This window comes from Giraffa tippelskirchi, chromosome 14, assembly GCF_054371585.1.
Source record: "Giraffa tippelskirchi isolate mGirTip1 chromosome 14, T2T-mGirTip1v1.2.pri, whole genome shotgun sequence".
In the NCBI taxonomy this organism is placed as follows: Eukaryota; Metazoa; Chordata; class Mammalia; order Artiodactyla; family Giraffidae; genus Giraffa; species Giraffa tippelskirchi.
In genome coordinates this window covers 20,013,214-20,025,148 of record NC_137288.1, presented here as the reverse complement: position 1 = coordinate 20,025,148, position 11,935 = coordinate 20,013,214, and the positions used below count along the sequence as shown (strand labels likewise).

Here is an 11,935-nt window from a genome sequence, read left to right as displayed (position 1 = left end):
TGGTGCAAATAGTGGATTTTTCTGCCTTGGGGCATTATTGAGGGGAAAAAAATGAACAAAAGTAAGCAAATGTACCTCCATTGTTTTCTTTTAGTTTTTAATGTCCTTAATGTTTTTCTTTATAGAAAAGACTCAGGGTAGTAAAAAAGAATATACCTTCTACCCACAGAGGTTTAGAAGAGAAAGAAGCAATAATTAGAAGGTTCCTCAAATATATTCAATATTTGTTCTATATGGCATGCAGTACTTATGTTGCAAAATGCTTTAGACATATTTTTAGGCATTTATTATATTTGCATATTTGAAAATAAAACCAAAAATTTGTGTCCTGGAGTGTAGAAACTTGAAAGATATCAACTATAGCCCGCATAACTTGCCAGAAGTACATGATCCAATTTTGTTTTTGGAAAAAAGTTTCTTTTATTGAGAAAACTCATTTGAAGCATTCTTTAACTGAACTAATGAAAATCAAACACAGGACCATTTTTCTATTGGAGAGGGAAACCCTGTGAAGTCACTGTTGACTTGTTTGGTGGTAATTTGGCCTGAGCAATTGAACATTTTATTTAAGGACCATTTTGTGTTTTGACATTTGATTCAGGGTTTGTTTCTGAAGAATCTGCTGTTATTTTTCCTGGTATGATGAGACAGGATTTTTTTCCCTTGTATAAGTAAAGACACAGGACTGTGTTTGAATATCGACTATTTCTGTGGCATTGATTGAGGGCTCTATATTTGTTTTAAGAGATAATAGAAATTGCAAAACAGGATGTTGACTGGGTGAAGATGACCACACTCACCCAATTAATCTATGTATTCAATTAAACCACTATCACAATTTCAAATGGCATTTCTTGCAGACATTGACAAACTGATCTTTAAATTCATATAAGAACGTGAGAGATCCAGCAGAGACAAAACAATCTCACCAAAAAGAACAAAGTTGGGGAACTTTCACTATGCTCTTTCAAAAACCCATAACGCTACAGTAATCAAGATGAACCTATTTGCAAAATATAAACAGAGACACAGATGTAGAGAACAAACGTGGATGCCAAAGGAGAAAAGGAGAGTGGGATGAACTGGGAGACTTGAAATGACATACATACACCACTATGGCTTCCCTAGTGGCTCACATGATAAAGAATCTGCCTGCAAAGCAGGAGACCCAGGTTTGATTCCTATCTCATGGAGAAGAGAATGTCAACTCACTCCAGTATAATTGTCTGGCGAATTCCATGGACAGAAGAGCCTGGGGAGCTACAGTCCATGACTTGGACATGACTGAACAACTTTCACACATTCATGTATAAAACAGATAACACATGAGAAACTACTGCATAGTACAGGGGACCCTGCTCAGTGGCCTGTGGTGACTTAGACGGGAAGGAAATCCAAACAAGAGGGCTATACGTATACTTAGAGCTGACCCACTTTGCTGTGCAGTAGAAACTAACACAACATTGTAAACCAACCAGTACAAAGGGAAGCCCAACAATAGTTATTACTGAATGATAAATATATGACAGTGTTGTGCTAAGTCCATCATATTACGTGTTTTGCTTTGTTTGCATGATAGAACTATAATGTATAGAATATTTTACAGAAGGCCAGTGAGGCTTCGTGACATTAAGTTGGTTCCTCTAGAAACAGAATTTCCTGTTTTAAGACTATCTGTCCTGGAGCTCCATGTGGTGGGCCCCGGGCATTTCCGCAACAGCATCATTCTGCCTCCACTCCCAGGGCTGAAATGAAATATGTGACACCCACAGACGGGAGGCCTTAAAGACACACGTGTTCAAAGGAAAACACCTTTGTGCCAGCAGTCAGAAGCCTCTTAAGTGCGCAGGTCGAAGATGCTTTGCAGGCCTAGAGTGGGGCAAGCGTAAGTGGGATCAAGTGTCGAAAATACTTAAGGCGCTCACAGAAGCACATGTGAAGTAATTAAGCAAATCTAGGCGTTGCTAAGAAACGGTAGCTAAGACAGGCGGGAAGCCAGGCTGCCAGCTACCGAGGCTCCTAACAGACTTCTGGAGCAAAGACGCACGGAAGTCAGGCAGCAATGGAAACCGCAGATCAGAGGGCTTCTTTCACTTTCTCTCAGTTCAGTGTGAGACAAGGGGTTTGTGTTCCGTACTCATACGAAACCTTCTCCATAATGAAAGACTAAGGTGTACTCAGAAGTGAAATTGCTGGATCAGATGGTAGTTCTATTTTTAATCGTTTGAGGAACCTCCATACTAATTTTCAATCGTGGCTACACCAATTTTCATTCCCACCAACGTAAGTGCATGAGGGATCCCTTTCCTCCGCATCGTATCCACATTTGTTCTCTTTTATCCTACTGATATAATGATGCCGGAAAATGCGAGGTCATATATCATTGTGGTTTGAATTTACATTTTCCTGATGATTAGTGATGTTGAGCGATTTTTACAAGTTTTGGACCTGTATGTCTTCTTTGGAGAAATGTCTGTCCAAGTATTTTGCCCATTTGTAATATATATCTATATTTGTAATATACATTATATATGTCTAATATGTTTATAATATATAATATAAAGCATGTGCTGTGCTGTGCTTAGTCACTCAGTCATGTCCAACTCTATATGACCCCATAGACTGTAGCCCGCCAGGCTCCTCTGTCCATGGGGTTTCTCCAGGCAAGAATAGTGGAGTGGGTTCCATGCCCTCCTCCAGGGGATCTTCTCAACCCAGGGATTGAACCTAGGTCTCCCACAGTGCAGGCAGTTTCTTTACCATCGGATCTACCAGGGAAGCTCAGTAATATAAAGCATAGATATGTAATTGAATTGTGGGACTTCCTTATATATTTTAGATATTAATTGCTTATCATGATGTATAGTTTGTTATCAGAGTCTCATAGAGACAGCTGTTCACCTGTGTTTTTTGCAGCATTATTCACAGCAGCCAAGTTATAGAAACAAAGGGAATGTGGATAGAAGAATGAATAAAGAAAAAAATGGTATAAATACGTAGTGGAATATTACTCAGCCTTAAAAAGGGAGACACCACCGCATTCGACAACATGATGAATCTGGGGGACATTATGCTAAATGAAGTAAGCCAGTCACAGAAGGACAAGCACTGTATGATTTCACTTATAACAGGTATCTAAAGTAGTGAAGGGCTTCCTAGGTGGTGCTAGTGGTAAATAACCCACCTGCTAATGCAGAAGGCATAAGAGGTGCAGGTTTGATACTCATGTCGGGAAGATCCCTTGGAGGAGGGCATGGCAACCCACTCCAGTATTCTTGCCTGGAGAATCCCATGGACAGAGGAGCCTGGTGGGTTACAGTCCATGGGGTCGCAAAGAGTCAGACATGACTGAAGAGACTTAGCATGCATACACACAAATTAGTCAAACTAATAGAAAGAGAGAATGGTTGCTGATGGGGTTGGGGGAGGGAAAAATGCAGGGGCTGTTCAATAGGTAGACTTTTAATTCTAAAAGATGAATACGTTCTAGAGATCTGCTGTACAACCTCGAGGCTAAAGTTAATATTGAGTTGTATTTTTGGAAATTTGCTAAAAAGTTAGGACCCAAGTGTTCTTAGCAAAACCAACCAACACACACACACACATACACACACAGGTGCAAGAGGAAAATTCTTCAAGAGAGTTTCAACAATTATTGTGGTGATGGTTTACTGGGTATATGCATATCTTTAAGTTCATCAAATTATATAGACAGTTCATATGTTCAGTTTTTTAATATGTCAATTATACCACAATACAACTGCTTTTTAAGCTTCAATAATCAAGACAGCATTATTGGTAAAGGAAACAACATATAGAAAAGAACATTAGTCCAGAATAAGTCAGGACAAACGGGACAGATCAATTTTTACCAAGGCAGACCTATGCAATATTTTTAAATGGAGAAAGAATATAGTCCTCCAATAAATGGCATTGAAACAACTGTATATTCATATGCAAAAAATCTTTAAAAAGACCTTGACCTAAAACTCACACCATTATACAAAAATTGTCTCTAAATAGAGAATATATCTGAATGTAAAATGCATAAATATAATATTTTAAAAGACATCACAGCTTTTCGTGTCCTGGCGTTTGGCAAAGAGTGCTGAGACGAGACACAGGAAGCACAATCCATAAAAAGAAAATGATAAATTAGATCTAAAATTTAAACACTTCATTGTTTGTTTCTTTTTTTAATCTGAGAGATGCTGTTAAGCAATTGGAAGACCTGCTACAGGCCAAGAGAAAATATTTGAAAGTCATATATCTGACAATGGACTTGTATCTAGAATGTATAAAAAAAAACTGTCAAAACTAAACAGAAACAGACAAATATTAAAAAGGGACCACAAAATTCACACAAACTCTTCGCCCAAGGAGATGTATGAAAGGGGAAAAAGCACCCATGGAAAGATGGTTAACATCATTAGCTGTTGTTATTTAGTCATTCAGTCATCTACAACTCTCTTCAGTCCCATGGACTGTAGCCCGCCAGGCTCCTCTGCCCATGCGATTCTCTGGGCAAGAATACTGGAGGGGGTTGCCATTTCTTTTTTTTTTTTTAATTAGTTTATTTATCTATTTTTTAACTTTACAATATTGTATTTGTTTTGCCATACACTGACATGAATCCACCATGGGTGTACATGTGTTCCCCTTCCAGAACCCCCTTTCCACCTCCCTCCCCATCCCATCCCTCTGGGTCATCCCAGTGCACCAGCCCCAAGCATCCTGCATCATGCATCAAACCTGGACTGGCAATTCATTTCACATATGATAATTTACATGCTTCAATGCCATTCTCCCATATCATCCCACCCTCGTCCTCTCCCATAGAGTCCATAATACAGTTCTATTTATCTGTGTCTCTTTTGATGTCTCGCATACAGGGTTATCTTTATCGATTGACTAAATGCCATATATATGTGTTAGTATACTGTATTGGTGTTTTTCTTTCTGGCTTACTTCACTCTGTATAATAGGCTCCAGTTTCATCCACCTCATTAGAACTGATTCGAATGTATTCTTTTTAATGGCTGAATAATATTCCATTGTGTATATGTACCACAGCTTCCTTATCCATTCGTCTGTTGATGGGCATCTAGGCTGCTTCCATGTCCTGGCTATTATAAACAGTGCTGCGATGAACATTGGGGTACACGTGTCTCTTTCAATTCTGGTTTCCTCAGTGTATATGCCCAGCATTGGGATTGCTGGGTCATATGGCAGTTGTATTTCCAGTTTTTTGAGGAATCTCCACACTGTTCTCCATAGTGGCTGTACTAGTTTGCATTTCTTTCTTCAGATCTTCCTGACCCTGGGATTGAAACTGCATCTCCTGCATTGGCAGGCGGAGTCTTTACCACTGAGCCAGCTAGGAAGCCCTAGTTTAAATATTTATTTACATGTAATTTCATAAGGGTGGTACAATTAAAGACAAAACTATAATTATGGATATGTTATCTGTGGTTGGAAGCATTTGAGGCAGGCTGGAAAATTTGAAGTTTGTGACTGAGGAAGGCCATGTTAAAAATTTAGGATATGGATGACAGACATATAATCCAACCAAAGCCTGAATTTTAAATAGACACATTAATAGTATCACATCAGTTCAGTTCAGTTGGTCAGTCATGTCTGACTCTTTGCAACCCCATGAATCACGGCACGCCAGGCCTCCCTGTCCATCACCAACTCCCAGAGCATGCTCAAACTCATGCCCATCGTGTTGGTGATGCCATCCAACCATCTCATCCTCTGTTGTCCCCTTCTCCTCCTGCCTTCAATCTTTCCCAGCATCTGGGTCTTTTCCAAGGAGTCAGTTCTTCACATCAGGTTGCCAAAGTACTGGAGTTTCAGCTTAAGCATCAGTCCTTCCAATGAATATTCAGGACTGATTTCCTTTAGGATCACATATCAGTCACTTAATATTAACATGTGTATAGCAAGAAAGTATAAGACCCAGTGGAACAGTGTTGACATGGGAGTTTTATTAAAAGAAAGACACATAGAGGAAGAGGGATGAATTATGAGTTTTGGGTTAACAGATACAGACTATTATATATCAATAGATAAAGAACAAGGGCCTATAGCACAAGAAACTATACTCAATATCTTATAATAACTTATAATGGAAAATAATCTAAAAAAGAATATATATGTACACACATATATATGTATATATATAATATACGTATAACTGAATCACTGCTTTATATCTGAAACTAACACAACATTGTAAATCAAACTTCTTTCACTTAAAAAGAAAAATAGACGCATAACCATAAGAAACTACTTGGCGGCATGCCCAATTAAAGGGCAGGTGGAAAATACAGAGCAGGTTATAGTGTTCTACAGGGAAGAAACTGTAAATCCATATGGTACACCAGGACTTGTAATGTGCACATCTTAAATTACATATTGTATTGTCTCTTATTTAGAGAATCTCATTCAGAGTGCTTGTTATATACATAAAAGGTAATATTTAGTAAGAACTAACCAGTTTATCTGAAGTTAAATTTTTATGGAACTAGATATTCCAAGTTAATTTTAAAAATTTAAGAGATGTGAATATCCTGAAAATGTAAAATAAGAGGGCCTAAGACAGAAACAACCGTGTCTTTTGTAAGAAAATCTTCTAGGATGAAGTTCAAGCTCTACAAGATTAGTTTAATTTACTTTCCAATTATTTTCTGTAATAAAGTTTTTAGAATACCTATTGCAGTTAAGCCGAATTCTTCACCTTTCCCAAAAAGGTTGTCATATTTTTAAGACATGTAAAAGTCATTTATGAAAATAAAAGATAGATATTTTAATAACATTTTAAAAAATAGTGTAGCTGTTAATGATTTGGCTATTTCTTGAATAATTTAAAAGTCAAATATTCAAACTTGAAAGAACTATCATATTGTTTCAATTGGAACATCAGCCATATTATGAAAATATGGATGATGGAAGAAAAAGAACTTTTTGCAAATGAAGCTGTATTTGTTTATTTTCATAGAAAGAAGTAGCTGGTTGTGAGTAAAGTATGAAGCAATGCTAAAAAATTATACAATCATATTTGCTTGTTAAAAAAAAACACAGCTCTTCTTTTGTGAAAGTGTTAGTTGCTCAGTCGGGTCTGACTCTGACCCCGAGGACTGTCACCTGCCAGGCTCCTCCTTCCATGGGATTCTCCAGGCAAGAACACTGGAGTGGGTTGCCATGCCCTCCTCCAGGGGATCTTCCTGACCCAGGGATTGAACTCAGGTCTCTCATATTGCAGGCAGACTCTGCCGTCTGAGCCACCAGGGAAGGCTCTTTCGTGGAAATCTGAGTCTAATCTAAACAGCACTGAAAAAGAAAGACAAAACAAAAAGTCTTGAGCCAGAGAGGGCAGGGTGGAAGTAGTAAAAGGGAAGAAAGTCCTTTTATTGGGAATCAATCTTATTATATTGATTTTGTTTTTCCCTTTCACCACAAACATTTTGCAATATTACCTTTTTCACTGGCTCATAATATAAGCACATTCTTAGAAAAGCTGCATTAGCTCTATTCCAAAAGTAAAATATACTTATATATTTTAATGGTAATCAGTAGCTTATTAATATTGTTGGATTATTAAGATGACTGTAGCCACATAAAGGTGCTTCCCAGGTGACACAGTGGTAAAGAATCCACCTGCCAAGCAGAAGACACAGGTTCGATCCCTGGGTTGGGAAGATCCCCTGGAGAAGGAAATGGCAGCCCACTCCAGTATTCTTGCCTGGAGAATTCCATGGACAGAGGAGCCTGGTGGGCTACAGTCCACAGGGTCACAGAGAGCTGGGTACAGCGTAGCGGCTGGGCACAAGCATGAGCCACATGAAGTGATGTGGTCCTTGCATCTGTGATGCAAATGCTATAGTACACATTGACTTTAACGTTACATCTTTAATGCTACAGAAAAGATAACATTGAACCCAGGCTGTCCTGCGTAGAACCTGTGCTTATCCAACGTAAGATGGGAAAACAAAGTCCAGATAGTTGAGACAGTTTAGAGGAATTCAGGTTAAACTTTTTAAAATCTAATGATATCTTAGTAGAAGGAAACCAATAATAAAGACAAAAGTGCCAAAATACATTACAAGTAATTTTCTTTGTTGAGGAGTACTAGGAATTTGGAAGTACATGAATAGAATAATGATTTAACATTTAATATGATCCGCTGGAGAAGGGATAGGCTACCCACTCCAGTGTTCTTGGGCTTCCCTTGTGGCTCAGCTGGTAAACAATCTGCCTGCAATGAAGGAAACCTGGATTCGATCCCTGGGTTGGGAAGATCTCCTGGAGAAGGGAAAGACTATTCACTCCAGTATTCTGTCCTGAAGAATTCCGTGGACTGAATAGTCCATGGGGTCATACAGACACAATTGAGTGACTACACTTTTTCACAGGAGAATAGATAAATAAACAGAGCCTCTGAAATTATAACACTCACAGTCTAGCTGGGAATAAAGCCTTGTAAATATAAATGAAGTACAATTCATTTGACAAATATGTCGGTTCTATTATTTTTCAGGAAGTCTTACAGATGTGGGGCAAATAAAATTAAATGTTAGTGACAATTTCTCTGCCCTCATGGAGTTTACATCTTAGAGGAAGGGGCAGTAAATTTAAAAAAAAGCAATAAGCAAATCAAAGATAAAAATAAGGTCAGACAGTGGTATGTTCTACAAGTGAAGAGGTACAGATCATAGAGTGCCTAGGAGATTATTGTATTTTTGTTACTTAAATGGAAATATTCCAGCTAGTATAAACTCCTGGACCTTGCATTAAATTAATATTACATTATCAAGGGAACCTGGAAATCCAAAGGATTTGGAACATCATCAGCTCTTCCTATAAAAATAGGTGTGCTAATCTTTGCCCCCTGTGACCCCTCTTATTTAATTAAAGTATTATTTTATATAGATTGCAAATACAATTGTTTTGTATACATGTGTATATTACAATAACTTCTTAATGCCCCAATATTCATTTTCCTATTCCATTTGGTAATAGAATTCTGGTTTGAGTTGGGTATGTGGTACGTAAGAGGAAGATAATATTTATCAATCTGCCTTTTAGTAATCTGTGGACATGCAACTAAATTCTAGACAGTGGAATTTCAGCAGTTGTGTCCTGTGAGTCATGAGATAATGCCACATATAAAGGTATGTGTATGTTTCTGCACTCCTCTAACTTTCTGTTGGTTAATATGCAGATGTAACTGCTAGATCTCGAGCAGCCATCTTTTGCCATGAATAGATACTGAAAATGGAGATTTGTATAGAAATTAAAGAGGATACAGAGGCTGAGTTTTTAATACCATGGCGTGCTACATTAGCACAAGATCATGTAACTGAAATTTTTTGTAAGTAAACATAAGCTTCTACCTTATACCTTTATACCCTTCTGTTTGATTTTTGTTTTCTATTGCTTACAGATAAGCCTAATAATACATTATTATAATTTCTTAAAGATAAAGGCTATATTAAAGGATGATGCTGTGTAAGTGCTGCACTCAATATGCTAGTAAATTTGGAAAACTCCGCAGTGGCCACGAGACTGGAAAAGGTCAGTTTTCATTCCAATCCCAAAGAAAGGCAATGCCAAAGAATGCTCAAACTACCGCACAATTGCACTCATCTCACACACTAGCAAAGTAATGCTCAAAATTCTCCAAGCCAGGCTTCAACAGTACATGAACTGTGAAATTCCAGATGTTCAAGCTGGATTTAGAAAAGGTAGAGGAACCAGAGATCAAATTGCCAACGTCTGTTGGATCATCAAAAAAGCAAGAGAGTTCCAGAAAAACATCTATTTCTGCTTTATTGACTATGCCAAAGCCTTTGACTGTGTGGATCACAACAAACTGTGGAAAATTCTGAAAGAGCTGGGCATACCAGACCACTTGACCTGCCTCTTGAGAAACCTGTATGCAGGTCAGGAAGCAACATTTAGAAGTGGACATGGAACAACAGACTAGCTCCAAACAGGAAAAGGAGTATGTCAAGGCTGTATATTGTCACCCTGCTTATTTAATTTATATGCAGAGTACATCTTGAGAAACGCTGGGCTGGGTGAAGAACAAGCTGGAATCAAGATTGCTGGGAGAAATATCAATAACCTCAGAAATGCAGATGACACCACCTTTATGGCAGAAAGTGAAGAAGAACTTAAAGAGCCTCTTGATGAAAGTGAAAAAGGAGAGTGAAAAAGTTGGCTTAAAACTCAACATTCAGAAAACTAAGATCATGGCATCTGGTCCCATCACTTCATGGCAAATAGATGGGGAAACAGTGGAAACAGTGACAGACTTTAGTTTTTTGGGCTCCAAAATCACTGCAGATGGTGACTGCAGCCATATTGATAGATTTTATTGATATCAAATATAATGAAAGGTAGAATAGCTTTCACTCTGGTAAAATAATTTTCACTGGGTGCCTCGTGTGCATTACCGAGATTATCTTTATAACAAGAAAAGCTCTACATGGTTTAGCTTGCCCTGTTTCTCAAATGAAAAACCGAGGCCCAAGATTTTAAGTAAATCAGTTAAGAATTTCAGCTGAGGTTAAAATGTCATTAAGTAGGTGTAAAATGCTATTCAATCCAGATATTCTTTTAAGAAGCATGGCATAAGAATAAATAACTGTCATACAAGGAATAAATTGATATATGCCAAAAAATAAAGCGCAAGGTGCTATGGGAAGTTCAAAATGCAAAAGATCTAGTCTCAGGGAACAGCTATTAACCTCTAATCATTCTCTAATTAATTTTCCTCCTTTGAGGAAAATTATTTCTCATACACAGAACACTTTTATGTATTTTGGACTTGCTGTAAAAATCAATTTTATTGTAAGATTTCTCTTTTTGACAGAATGTTTCCTATTCTTTAAAGGAGACATTTTTAGTGTTCAAAATGATTGATATATATTTCCATTCTTCATGATTCCAATGTTTCAGAGGTAGATGGCTAGAAATATAGATAAAATTACATGATACATTCTTTGCTAACTGTCAGTGTATTACTAAATCACATTGCTTCCTGAAAGGCTATCCAAATTTCATTAAATCATGAAATTCTCTACATAATTAATAATACTAGAATGAATGGTTTCTAGTCAAGTAATTTCCTATCCTCATTCTAAAGAAGAAACATTTATCATTTTTCTTTAAGAAAGGAATCACTGTTTAGGCAAGTGCCAAAGTGTCTTTCCTATTCACAGTGGCATGTAATATATTTGCTTGACTATAGAAAATAGAAACAACAGTTTTAATTTATATCACACTAACATGCCTAATCCTACCAAAAATGCAGTAGATTATTTACTGTTTTGGAGGTTCATTAACTCTTTCATGACAATAGATGAGATAGGAAAATCACTTTCTACATATATCATCCCCAAAATAGTTGTTATTTCTTTGAACACTTTTAGAAACATTTCAACACATGAACTGTGTTTATTCCTCAATTCTCTGACTTCTATTAGAAGAGGTGTATGTTAGTTTCTTTAACTACTTTTGGGAATCCAATTTAAATTTCCAGCTAAAGCTACCAATTGAAAGAGTTAACACAATAGCTCAGACTTAAACAGTAACTCTCTCATGACACTGGGAAACATTGAAATTATTTACCTTGATGTACAGCATCAAAGAACACTATCAGTCAAGTCCATCAGAAGGGGAGGCAATGATCTCTGAAACAATTGATGGGGTGGAATGGTCTTTTGCATTTGCAAAGCTGTAGATTATTCAAGAGCATGAATTTCATGTTGAAGCCAATGCTATTAACATTTTAATGCATGTTCTCACAATCCAATTCAATGCATTTTTATAGTGTTTACATTATGTTAATTATTTAAAACAACCAGTTCAATTCATGGCCACCACAGAGTCGATAACAAAAACTATGATATTCTTTATTGCTAAG

The 11,935-nt window shown here is 37.2% G+C and overlaps 1 long non-coding RNA gene across 1 annotated transcript in view; it reads left to right on the top strand.

Annotated features, from left to right (window-relative positions):
- Positions 1–2,043: 2,043 nt before the first annotated feature.
- LOC145534454 (uncharacterized) overlaps positions 2,044–11,935 on the top strand; it is a 72,008-nt gene continuing 62,116 nt past the window's right edge. Inside the window, exon 1 of the long non-coding RNA XR_014074638.1 lies at positions 2,044–2,283. This is a non-coding gene — a long non-coding RNA (uncharacterized LOC145534454). The remainder of the gene's footprint in view (positions 2,284–11,935) is intronic.